We start from the raw sequence: 9112 nt of genomic DNA on the forward strand, positions 1-9112 counted from the left end.
CAGATTGAATTAGAAAAACACGGCAGATAATTGCAATAACAGACGTGGGAATTAGGGTAAAGGCTGGATTCCCTTTATTTGTCCGGTGTCCTTGGTGGCCTTGTTTGAAATTACATTACAGTTTTCTGTTGAGAAAAACTTGCAGCGGTGGACTTTGAACCGACACCTCCGAAAGACTGGGTCCTTAAATCCAGTTCTCTGGACAGCTCGGCCACAGTACCCACTGTTAAAATGGACTGCTTGGTCGTCGCCACTGTTAACCGAAAGACTGGGTCCTTAAATCCAGTTCTCTGGACAGCTCGGCCACAGTACCCACTGTTAAAATGTGGACAGCTCGGCCACAGTACCCACTGTTAAAATGGCTGCTTGGTCGTCGCACAGACCATCACAACTTTCCTTTTTTCCAATCAAGGATTTGACGTGAACAACCACCAGTAGGAGGTGCAACTGCCACCGCGGGGGCACAGGACTTGGTGGCTGCTTGGTTAAGGCGATGGACTACACTATTGAGTTGGAACCCCATCCGTGACACACAACATTGCTTCTTTTCTCCCTTGCATGGGCGACATGAAAGTAAAAACCCTGAAATAAAGCAGAACATGTGATAGCTTGCGCAAACAAACTCAATAAAGATGGCAGTGGTGGGATTTGAACCCACGCCTCCTTAGAGACTGGAGCCTAAATCCAGCGCCTTAGACCGCTCGGCCACACTACCCAGGTGTGGCAAAATATTCACACTTTCTCGTCAGTTACCTAGATCGTCTGCACTTCCTTGTATTTTAGTTTTCTTTTTCATTTTCTTTGTTAAAATCTTTATGTATCTCATGTTGCTCTTGCGTCCTTCATCTTTTTTTGATTCTCTTTTTAAAATTTTTAATTTATCTGATGTTGCTCTTTCTTCCATCGTATAATCTTAGAATTAGTTTCTGCTTTTATGTCTGAAGCAGATTGAATTAGAAAAACACGGCAGATAATTGCAATAACAGACGTGGGAATTAGGGTAAAGGCTGGATTCCCTTTATTTGTCCGGTGTCCTTGGTGGCCTTGTTTGAAATTACATTACAGTTTTCTGTTGAGAAAAACTTGCAGCGGTGGACTTTGAACCGAAAGACTGGGTCCTTAAATCCAGTTCTCTGGACAGCTCGGCCACAGTACCCACTGTTAAAATGGACTGCTTGGTCGTCGCACAGACCATCACAACTTTCCTTTTTTCCAATCAAGGATTTGACGTGAACAACCACCGGTAGGAGGTGCAACTGCCACCGGGGTCACAGGACATGGTGGCTGGTTGGTTAAGGCGATGGACTACACTATTGAGTTGGAACCCCATCCGTGACACACAACATTGCTTCTTTTCTCCCTTGCATGGCCCTACATGAAAGTAAAAACGCTGAAATAAAGCAGAACATGTGATAGCTTGCGCAAACAAACTCAATAAAGATGGCAGTGGTGGGATTTGAACCCACGCCTCCTTAGAGACTGGAGCCTTAATCCAGCGCCTTAGACCGCTCGGCCACACTACCCAACTGTGGCAAAATATTCACACTTTCTCGTCAGTTACCTAGAGCGTCTGCACTTCCTTGTATTTTAGTCTTCTTTTTCATTTTCTTCTTTAAAATCTTTATGTATCTCATGTTGCTCTTGCGTCCTTCATCTTTTTTTTTGATTCTCTTTTTAAAAATCTTAATTTATCTGATGTTGCTCTTTCTTCCATCGTATAAACTTAGAATTAGTTTCTGCTTTTATGTCTGAAGCAGATTGAATTAGAAAAACACGGCAGATAATTGCAATAACAGACGTGGGAATTAGGGTAAAGGCTGGATTCCCTTTATTTGTCCGGTGTCCTTGGTGGCCTTGTTTGAAATTACATTACAGTTTTCTGTTGGCCTTGTTTGAAAAATTACAGTTTTCTGTTCTGTTGATGACTAAACTTGCAGCTTGTAGCTTTTTTGGACTTTTAGCCGAAAGACTGGGTCCTTAAATCCAGTTCTCTGGACAGCTCGGCCACAGTACCCACTGTTAAAAATAATGGACTTCTTGGTCACATTGCACAGACCATCACAACTTTCCTTTTTTTCCAATAAGGATTTGACGTGAAAAATCCAGTAGGAGTAAATGCAACTGCCCCGTGGGGCACAGGACTTGGTGGCTGCTTCAGTTAAGGCGATGGACTACACTATTGAGTTGGAACCCCATCCGTGACACACAACATTGCTGGAGCGGGGCTTTTCTCCCTTGCATGGGCAGTTACATGAAAAAAACCCTGAAATAAAGCAGAACATGTGATAGCTTGCTATTCACAAACAAACTCAATAAAGATGGCAGTGGTGGTGGGATTTGAACCCACGCCTCCTTCAGAGACTCGATTAAAATCCAGCGCCTTAGACCGCCGGCCACACTACCCAGCTGCTGGCAAAATATTCACACTTTCTCGTCAGTTACCTAGAGCGTCTGCACTTCATTTAGTCTGGGTTTTTTCTTCTTTTTTTTTTAAAATTTTCTTCTTTAAAATTATGATTCTCTTTTAAAAATCTTTTCATGTCATGTTGCTTTTTCATTTTCTTTCGTTAAAATCTTTTGCTCAGTCCTTCATCTTTTTTGATTCTCTTTTTAAAAATCTTAATTTTTCTGATGTTGCTCTTTCTTCCATCGTATAAACTTAGAATAGTAGTTTCTATTTTTGAAGCAGAATTGAGATTTAGAAAAACACGGCAGATAATTGCAATAACAGACGTGGGAATTAGGGTAAAGGCTGGATTCCCTTTATTTGTCCGGTGTCCTTGGTGGCCTTGTTTGAAATTACATTACAGTTTTCTGTTGAGAAAAACTTGCAGCGGTGGACTTTGAACCGACACCTCCGAAAGACTGGGTCCTTAAATCCAGTTCTCTGGATAGCTCGGCCACAGTACCCACTGTTAAAATGGACTGCTTGGTCATCGCACAGACCATCACAACTTTCCTTTTTTCCAATCAAGGATTTGACGTGAACAACCACCAGTAGGAGGTGCAACTGCCACCGCGGGGGCACAGGACTTGGTGGCTGCTTGGTTAAGGCGATGGACTACACTATTGAGTTGGAACCCCATCCGTGACACACAACATTGCTTCTTTTCTCCCTTGCATGGGCGACATGACATGAAAGTAAAAACCCTGAAATAAAGCAGAACACGTGATAGCTTGCGCAAACAAACTCAATAAAGATGGCAGTGGTGGGATTTGAACCCACGCCTCCTTAGAGACTGGAGCCTTAATCCAGCGCCTTAGACCGCTCGGCCACACTACCCAGCTGTGGCAAAATATTCACACTTTCTCGTCAGTTACCTAGAGCGTCTGCACTTCCTTGTATTTTAGTCTTCTTTTTCACCAGCGGCGGGGCCCTGGCTCTGTTGATCAGGAGGCGCCGCCGTAGCACTCTGTAGGACTTTGACAAGGGCTGATGCCGCTTCGGTGCGGGGCAGATGCTGCCTTCTTTGGATCAGCGGCTTCACGAGTGCCTTTCCCAGCTGCTCGAGGAACACCCTGCGCTTGTTCCGCTTGCCAGGCATCCAGTCAGGCTTGATCTCTCGCCATATGACAAAGGCGTTGTAGGAGGACACGTCGAGGATGTTGTGGAAGACGACCAGGGGCCAGCGGGCAGTCATCCGTCTGCAGCTGTAGGTGCCCACCACCTTGTCTAGGTTGTCCACGCCGCCCTTGTTGCAGTTGTAGTCTAGGATGAGGGCCGGCTTCTTGTCGCGACGATCGCTGATGTGGCCCTCTGTGTGCAGCGTGCTCAAGAGTAGCACGTTCTTGTTTCTCTTTGCCAGGTAGGACACCAGAGTGGCGGTGGGCGTGAAGGCGAACCTGGAGGACAGGACCTGTCTGCCCCTGGACTCGAGCAGCGCGGGCGGGAGCTCGGCCTTGTTCCTTCTCACCGTGCCCACCATGGTGAGGTTCCTCTCGAGGAGCCGCTGGCCCAGGTCGTAGGAGGTGAAGAAGTTGTCGCAGGTGACGTTGCGACCGCTCAGGCCCGTTGTCAGATCGGGACGACGCGCATCCCCTGGTTCTTCTCGGGGCCTCCGCCGGCCGCCTTGCCGGTGTACACTTGCATCTTCCAAGCGTAGCTGGACTTGGCGTCGCAGGCCACCCACGACTTGATGCCGTATTTGGCCGGCTTGCTGGGGATGTACTGACGGAAGGGACAGCGGCCTTTTTGGAAAGGGGACAAGACATTGGTGTGGTTACCGTGTGCAACGGGGTAGACAAAAGGGCCAACCGTTGTGTCACACACGCTCTGTATAGACATGTAAGCACACGCGCACGCACGCGCACAAGCGCAAGCACAGTACCTCTGAACGGGACCAGTTGCTCGTCCACCGTCACGTCGGGCCCCGGGTTGTAGAGGGCCGGCAGCCGCGCCTCCCACAGGTCCCAGACCTCTCGTATGGCTGCGAGTTTGTCCGTGGCGAGTCTGGCGGGTCTCGACTGGCGGTCGTCGAATCGCAGCAGCCTCGAGTACCTGTGAAAGACCTTGAGCGACATGGTGGCTCGGAACACGGTCCTGCCGCTCTCGGCGTCCCACAGGCTTGCCGCGGCCTCGCCCGGGACCTGTAGACGCCCGCTAGGATCAGCAGCCCTAGGTAGGCGCGCAGGTCCGTGGCGTCCATGGGTCGCCAGCCGTCGCCGTATTTTCTGGCCCCGTGCAGGTTCGTCATTTCCACAATTATCCTTTCTATCGCCGGCGTGACAAACAGGTGGAAGGCGGACGCGATGTCGCGGGCCTGCGTCGCGGCATAGGCCGTGGGGCCCGGAGTCTGGTCCGGCCCGGCGCGGCAGATCGCCAGGGGCCCGCGGTGGCGGCCGTAGGCCACGGGGACCACTCGATTTTGCCGTTCTTCGACAGCAACGGCGGCTCACGTCGGTCCGGGGCCGAGGAGATCTCTTCCTCGTCGCGGTCCTCGGGCGGCTCTTCCTCGGGCTGCTGCTCTTCCTCAGAAGAGGGAGAAGAGGCATCGTCGACCTCGCGGCGCTCGGGGTTGTATTCCTCCCCGTCTTCGTCTTCCGAAACCTCTTCCTCTTCCTCCTCCTGGCAATCCGAGTAGTCTTCTTGGTCCACGCTGGACAAGATCTGTTCTAGAACCTGCGCGGCCGTAAAACGCGCGGCCATGGCCGATCGGTGGAGCCGAGCGGGTCCGCTGAGCTGCGGGGAAGAGCGCACTTGGCACGGTTGGGGCGCCGGTCACTTTGTTGTGTGTGTGTGTGTGTGTGTGTGTGTGTGTGGTGCGGGTTGGTGTGGGTGGGCGCCGATGACAATATTAGTATCCTCTCTATTACGCGGGATACCGAGACCCGAAACTGCTCGAGGCTCGCTTGCGCGCACCTGTGTAGCCCTGTGCAGTCGACCCAACCACCAGCCGAGCAACAAGAACACTCGGCTGCTCTCTAGCACACAGCGGAGCACAGGTCCGGACCTGTGCAGCGGCCGGCCGGCTGGCTCTGCGCTCTGACCCACGAGCAGAGCCCAGAGCGCAGAGCGCAGAGCGGTGAGCCCAGAGCACAGCCTCGCCACACTCGTAGACACTCTACTACGCGCGACGGCACACGCCTCGCCACTGGCTGGCAGGGTCGCTCTGACCCGAGAGCGCAGAGCACAGAGGACAGAGCACAGAGCGCAGAGCGGTGAGCCCAGAGCACAGCCTCGCCACACTCGCAGACTCTCTACTACGCTCAGAGGCACACGCCTCGCCAGCCAGTGGCTGGCACGGTCGCTCTGACTCGGGAGAGCAAAGCGCAGAGCCCTGGAAACACAGGGCCTGGGTCGCTCTGACCCGCGAGCCCAGAGCGCAACTACAACACTCGGCTGCTCTCTAGCACACAGCGGAGCACAGGTCCGGACCTGTGCAGCGGCTGGCTGGGTCGCTCTGACCCGAGAGCGCAGAGCGGCGAGGACAGAGCACATAGCGCAGAGCGGGGAGCCGGGCACAACCTCGCCACACTCGCAGACACTCTACTACGCTCAGAGGCACACGCCTCGCCAGCCAGTGGCTGGCACGGTCGCTCTGACCCGCCAGCGCAGAGCGAGAGCCCTGGAAACACAGGGCCTGGGTCGCTCTGACCCGCGAGCGCAGAGCGCAGAAAGGGGAGCCCTCCACACACAGGACCTGGGTCACACTGACCCCAGGACCACGGGAGGGTTATTACACAAACACATGTCACTTATGTTATACAACAGTTCCCCGGGTGGACACTAGTGGGAGGTCCTGCCTCAAAAACTCACATCCTGGACATTTCACCGGCAGGCCCGTGTGTGGTTTCCAGCAGTCTGCCCCTTTACACCAAACTCTTTGTCAAACTTTTCTAAAACTATATCAATAACATATCTCTTGGTTAGGAACACTGTGGCATGTGAGCATAATAGTAATAATCGTGAGCAAAGCACTTGTACTTGGACATTTCCCATTGTCTCCCCTAGTGCTGGTCCCAGGTCCTGCTCTATCCGATCTAGGTAATAGTCCCTGCACAGTGGTGCTGTTGACTTGAGGGCAGGGTTCCGCATCTCTCTTTTCAGTGCGATGCAGCACATGAAATAGGTGTCACGTATACCAGGACCGTTGCTAGATGGTGCTTACAGCACAGGCACCGGATGATGTGTGAACTTGGGATAGGTGTGGCATTGGGCCACATACCACAAGGCCTGTGATATGAAACATGTCCAGGGATTCTCACCGGTGGCTATTGTGGCTTCTCCATGAAACACTGTCCTGTTCTCTGTCTACATGTCTCTGTGGCTACAATGTATGCAACTGACTTAGGCAACACTATGCTACTCTACCCCATGTCACAGTCTCACAGAGTACATTCGGAGGGGAGTTGCTTGGCAGGACTGACTAATCAACCGTATCTCTGTCGGGGGTGGTTTATGCTACTTTTCCCTCCCAATGTAGACACTAACCTGGAGCTGAAAGTACATTTGGGAAATTGGTGCATAGTGCTACCACTTGTCTCTGTAAGTGATGGGAGTGCAAAGCCTATCCTATGTGGGATATGAAACACTGCGAGCTATGCCTAGCATAGTACTGAGGGAGGGACAGGTGTAGGGGTAGTGATACATAGTCAATGTAATAACAGACACGGAACTGTGAGATGGACAGTTGAACACTTTATTCATATTCTTGTTCATGGCCATAGTACATACATACATACATATGTGCGTGCGTGCGTGCATCCACATGAGACACAGTGTACGGTAGCTGGCGGCCGAGTCAATGTCTTGAGGGTTGACTCTTCCAGCAATGGCTGTGCTCCCTGACAGCATAAGGATATGGGGCACAGGTCCAGGGTGGAACATGGACTTTCAGCGGGTGGGTGTAGTGTGAATAGGATGGCAATATTCACTGTAGCATTATCGGCCGGGAGGCTACCCCTCTCCAGGGTGAACTTGTCTCACGGGATAGCCGTAAGAACTTTTCACTCCTGGGTTGACGTAGCACGCCATGATGGCAAGTAGGGCGTCGAGATGGTGGTAGTGTGTCAACTGCACATACATGGGTCTGGCGAAGACACTCTCATTTGGCCCTATCATCACATCGACACCGTTGGAGCTGGCGGATCTCACGTTGACACGGTCCAGCTTTTCCTTCTCGTGATCTGTCAGGGTCCTGTTCTTCAAGAGGAGGCAGTCGTGCCAGGCTGCCATAGCCTTAGTAGAAAGCGAAGGGAGTTGCTGTCAGAGACACTGACCGGTCAGTGTTTGCTGTTGCCTGGGATAATAGCTTACACGGGTTAACCTTCTTCACTCATTGCTGCCCGGACTATGACTTGAATTAGTAACCTATGAAACGGTTTGTTGAGCATGCTGCCAGTAAATAGCCCTCTGCGCTAAAGGAGATGAGCGCTCGGTTACAGGCCACTGTAGCGCTTACGCTTCATCACACCGCTCCCAGAGTTTTGCAATGTCTCTGTTGAATAATTGTCAAAAATATGATACGCCTGTAATTTGCTACAACTTGGGCTCCCTGGCAATGGCAAAGACTGCCTTGTTCTTACTTATGGGGTGAGGTGGGTGCTTAGACCCTTCTTCTCAACATAATCCTTGTAATGTCTGTGGCAGCCTGTTGTAATGACGAAACTACTAACTCACATCTCTGTCATTCCCTAGGTGTGTGGTGGGCTGCTGCATGTACCCGTTCTTCAAGAATGACTTCATGGACACAGTCTACCACTGTCCTACCCGCAACGATGTTCTGGCTATAATAACGAAGTGAAGTGTGGCGCAGATATGGACCGGAGCAATGTAGCCGGTTCCTATCACCCTATAAAACATAAAGTTTTACATGTGCCTATTCAACATTTTATTCCTTTGAACATGTGTAAATAAAAAGAACATGAACATTGTTTCCTTGTCATTTATTCAAATAGGTAGCACAGCTTTGCCCACTAGTACACACACACTATACACCTGTGAGGTGAGAAAAGCCAGAGTGCTATGGCAACATCACACAGGACAATATACTGCTGTTTGGACAAAATGGGTTTACTTGTTGCCTCAAGTCTATTATTCGGTTCCATGAACTAATAAAGAAATAGATATACCACACACAACATGTTACTCAACAAGGCATTAGAAGCAGATATAGGGTCCATTCTTGGGAGACTGCTTTCAAGGTTGGTTTCATGTCTTCAGACGCACCCAGGTACAGAGCATCCGCTTCTCGCTATTGCTCATGCACCAGGACACACTAAGGGTTCCTTGCATAATATCATAATTGCTACACCTATTAGGCAAAGCGTGGTTGGGCTGTGGTCCAGCTCCACCTTCCCCTTTGCCACTCAGCCCAAGACTTAGGGGAGAGGCTCGAGGTCCTTAGATGAAGCTCGACTGTGAATTGTATGAGTTGATGCTTCTGCTGATGTAGTCACGAGCTGAGGAGGGTATCGCCACAGCCTCGGGGATGTCTCGCGGACCATCAACCATGATCACTTCGTGCTTCCCCTTTAGAACAGTCGAAGTCAGCACCATGGTCACCACGTACATGATGTAGATTATGATGTTGAACACTGCGATAGCGCACTCCATGTTATGCAACCTTTGGGCGTCGCTGATCATAGGTTGGTAAAGCAGCTCCATGCAGCC

General features: G+C 51.0%; 3 non-coding genes and 1 pseudogene across 3 annotated transcripts; all 4 read right to left on the reverse strand.

The window, feature by feature from the left end:
* Positions 1–633: 633 nt before the first annotated feature.
* On the reverse strand, positions 634–715 carry trnal-uag. The gene has a single exon. It is a non-coding gene; the product is annotated as a tRNA-Leu (tRNA).
* Positions 716–1441: 726 nt separating this feature from the next.
* Positions 1442–1523, reverse strand: trnal-aag. Its single transcript has one exon. It is a non-coding gene; the product is annotated as a tRNA-Leu (tRNA).
* Positions 1524–3201: 1678 nt separating this feature from the next.
* trnal-aag lies at positions 3202–3283 on the reverse strand. The gene has a single exon. It is a non-coding gene; the product is annotated as a tRNA-Leu (tRNA).
* Positions 3284–3347: 64 nt separating this feature from the next.
* Positions 3348–7675, reverse strand: LOC121842226 (annotated as a pseudogene).
* Between the last annotated feature and the right edge of the window lie 1437 nt (positions 7676–9112).

The sequence above is a fragment of the Oncorhynchus tshawytscha genome, unplaced genomic scaffold (genome assembly GCF_018296145.1).
Source record: "Oncorhynchus tshawytscha isolate Ot180627B unplaced genomic scaffold, Otsh_v2.0 Un_contig_13251_pilon_pilon, whole genome shotgun sequence".
Lineage (NCBI taxonomy): Eukaryota > Metazoa > Chordata > Actinopteri > Salmoniformes > Salmonidae > Oncorhynchus > Oncorhynchus tshawytscha.